The sequence below is a fragment of the Rhopalosiphum maidis genome, chromosome 3, assembly GCF_003676215.2.
Source record: "Rhopalosiphum maidis isolate BTI-1 chromosome 3, ASM367621v3, whole genome shotgun sequence".
Lineage (NCBI taxonomy): Eukaryota > Metazoa > Arthropoda > Insecta > Hemiptera > Aphididae > Rhopalosiphum > Rhopalosiphum maidis.
The window spans coordinates 68474625-68478918 of record NC_040879.1 but is presented as its reverse complement, the minus strand read 5'-3'; positions in this window follow the sequence as shown (position 1 = coordinate 68478918).

The window sequence follows — 4294 nt, the reverse complement described above, 5'->3', positions numbered from 1 at the left end:
ATCTTTTTAAAATTGAATTAGGTACATACTTATATATATATTTAATAAAAATGAGTTGCGATTTTCATGTTGTAGACGAGTATTCATCATATAGGCGATAAAAATTAAAACAGTAGATGTACATGTACACGGTACATATGGTAGGAAAATGACGGAAAAGTACGGTTATCAGTTACATGCCTAATATTTGTGTAGTATACCTGCAAATATGTACATATCGCTGCGGTACAGTCAACCGAGCGGTGAGCGATTTGACGGCGTTAAAGTCACCACGAACGGATTTCACCCGGACAACATACATGTTCAACGATCACGAAAGACATAAAAAAAAATATATATATGTATATATAGCGATGATATGGTTGACGCGTTGCGATTGCAAAATGTACAAATTATTATTATTATCAGCATTAACGTCGATTTTGCTACATCGCGGACGGGTATCATTAAACGGTTCGACCTCAACAGCCTCAATAATGATCGTAATAATAACAATAACGATAATATAATAACAAGTACGAAAACCGTTTGCGACCGCCGCCCACTACACACGCACACCCGTCATTATACGATTCGCGCAACCGAATAGATATAATGGTGAAATGCGAGCGCGCACGCCCACTCAAATATCACGTACCTAGATATATAATAATAATAACGAAAACGGAACGATACTCATTTTGTACATTTTTTTCGTGTTTTCAATTAAAGCGATGATATTTTAAAACAACTACGTTGTGGTGCATACCTTTTTACGCACACACGCACGCATCGTATATGATATACAATTTAAATAAATAAATAAATACGAAAATACGGGAATTCGGAAATACGAATAATAATGATAATAATCAAAAACAATGAAAAAGTGTACCACGCAGTGACCTGGCAGTTAATATTGAACGGGTTAATCCCGTGAGGTTAAAAAAATATGTAAAATTAGCGTATTAAATGTTTAATGATAAAAGATTCACCCTTATACTTACATAAGTTATAACTGAACGATATAATAAATACACTCACTATAGTCATTACTTATTAAATTATTAAGAATAATAGTTTTTTCGTTCGTTTAATGGTTTGACATTCTACTATACAAGGCAATCACAGTAAAAATTAGTAGACAAAATTATATTTTAAAACTGCGGTTTATTCATATTTATGTAGGTACGTATACGAGTATATACAAATTGATGAAAAATCTAATACATTGCATTGCAAAATATGTCTTTTAACAGCAGCATAATATTTTTATGTATGTTGTTAAAATAATTTGATATATTATGGTTTTTTTTTTCAAATCATATACAACCTACGCAGCAACCTTCACCCCAAAAACTATTATCGTACATTTAAATAATCTCCGCAATAATCAATTTGTCAATAATACCCTGTGCAAGGTTACACAAAAATGCCTGCTCTCACGATCATTATACTGTTTTTTCGCCTGTGACGGACTGCGGCGAAATTCCTTACCGCCGCTCACATCCGAAGTTCAACGATACGATTCTCGTTTTAACGTTACAGAACACCGCATTTGAAAAACACTGTACAAAACGCATTCTCGTAGAGAATAACATAATGCCCGAACGCGTAAAATCACCACGTTTAAATCTTTTCGTGATTTGTTTTGCTGTACGTTTCGACAGGTCGTGTGTTCGACTGTACGACTACTAAATATTATCGTGATGTGCTTTTTTTTTTATATATTAATCAAGACACTGTTACACTGGTATAGGCATAAGAACGCGGGCCGAGAAAAATATGGAAATAAACCCCTTTTTGACGGCGCGCCGAAGACGTACACAAACAAAACGTTCACGTCCGAGAATCGTAGCGATGAGTCTCGGTGTGTAGGCGTAGATTTCACGCGATATGAAGGCGTCCGGGAACCGACGGCGGACGTCTGAGAAACAAAAGCAGGACGGATAATAATTAGACGGGGTATAGATTGTGCGCTCGTCTCGGTCCGCTCGCCCGCGCGCCGGGAAATGGCTGGTCGTTATTGTCGTCATAAAATTATATTCGAACGCAATAACAGTAAGAGTATATTATATAGTCGGATCCGAGTAACGATTCCCGCTGCGGAGTTCGGGTCAAGACCGTTCGCGGTACATCGACGATAATGACCACAGCTTTCGGCGACAGTGTTCCTCCTCGGCACGCTTTCGGGAAGACACGTTTTAATCAGGGGCGTCATTTGGGGGGGGGGAGGGGAGGGGGCTCAGGATGTGCCGTTGCACCCATCGCTTTTAAAATAGTTCCAATTAGCCTGCACACTAATGAAACAATGCACGATTATTAATATAATTTAAATTCAATTGTATTTTAAATATTTTAATTATTTTTATATTGACATTTATCAATATATTGGAATACTGTCAATCATGATTACAACATAGGTTATACACAGATAATGTGCGATTTTTAATATTTATGTTAATGCATTGATTCGGTCCATGATGTATGGAAATTATTGGAAGCAGAATAATGCACGTATACGTAGTACATTTATTATTCTATGGTCTGTTAAAAAATCCCGAAATTGCGCCCCTGATTTTAATAATCCCTTAAAGTTTCACCGCGACACATTATATACGCGTACAGACAAGGCGTTCGCATCGGTCGTTATCTGCGGCGAATAATACTGCAGTTAATCAGCATTTATCTACATAGGTATATTGACTTATTTTTCGCTAAGGCGATATCAAGCAAGCCGTCCGTCGGATATTATAAAATAAAAAATTACTCAAAACACGATTGCGAAAATATTGATTCGAACGATATAACGTTAATATCGATTGGAAAATAATACGAAAAAAAAATTAATTGATTAATCTAAGAGCCACAGTAAAACGAATAAATTATTATGGTTTGCAGGTTTTAGAGGGTGCTCGAGTCGGTACTCTGCTAGCGCCCCTCGATTTGCGCCCACGGGCGGCTATATATTAACTCGTATATACCATCGTGTTATACTTGTGGGTGGCCGGACGAGTACAATATTATACGAACAGACTGCGCCTATCCTGTTCGCAGTCGATCGGAATGAGTAAATTATTTCACTCGCTACCTGTGAAATCGAGGGTAAAACAGGTAGTTGCATTGTGTACGTCGGCCACCGCCGTTTAACCGCCGCCGCCGCCGCCGCCGCCGCCGCAAGGTGCGAGAAACACTTACAGAATATTATATATTATACGCACCGTCGCCGGCGTTTCGTTTTGACGCGGATCGCAGCGGGAAACGGTGTCTGGATACGACCGCACATAAACAACGATATGTGTGTGTGTGTGTATATAGGTACCCGTATATTGATATTACGATACACGCGGTTTTGCAATATTATTATTATTATCGTTATTATTATTATTATCATCGTCATTATTAATTCGTATAGGCAGCGCCTCGTTCCTAATGTTTTTGTCGTTATATTATTGTGACAAGTCATTCGTCGTACATCAATCGTCTTTCGTTACGACGGTTCGCCCACCCGTCGCCATTCACATACCTATATATATATATATATATATATATAAATGTATAATATACAATATCATATTCGTACACACACACACACATTATATATAATATATAGATACACTGCATCGCGTACAAAGAGCGTGTTTCACCCGAACCTGGAAACGTTAATTATTATCGGGCCGGGTAATCTTTTCACGTACACGCGTACACACACACACACACACACACACGCACACATACCTTTAGTGTAACAGTCAATAACGGGCGTTTTTTATTCTTCTTAAATCGTCCAAAACTAATTTCACACGTGCTGCAGGTCGATCGACGTCAAATGTACACACACAGCGACGCCTAAACAAAATACGTTCTGTTCCCACTGCACCGTCGTGTAATAATATTATTATACGCGCTGTAATAATAAATAACAATTATTAATATATTTATATATAACAAGAGTTTAATATTATAACTGTGCTCTATAGCGAGAAATCGAATTTAATAACGACTGAAACGTCGCAATATATATAGGTAATACCTGTAGGCGAACGAAAAAATGAAAATCGGTTAAGTGAATACTTACGCGATGTAATAATATTATATATTCCGTAGTATAATATCGTGTACTTTTCCGGATAATCGTAAATCGGCCGACGAACCATCGCATCTACGGACATTTATACTAACAAATTTTGTTTGCGATTTATTTGTCTTATAAGACATCGGCATACTCGCGGCCTAGAGCAAAGTCAAATTCGTGCACATTACAGCAACTACTTATATGCAGAGTGGTTATCCAAACACGCTAACCGCGTTTTCT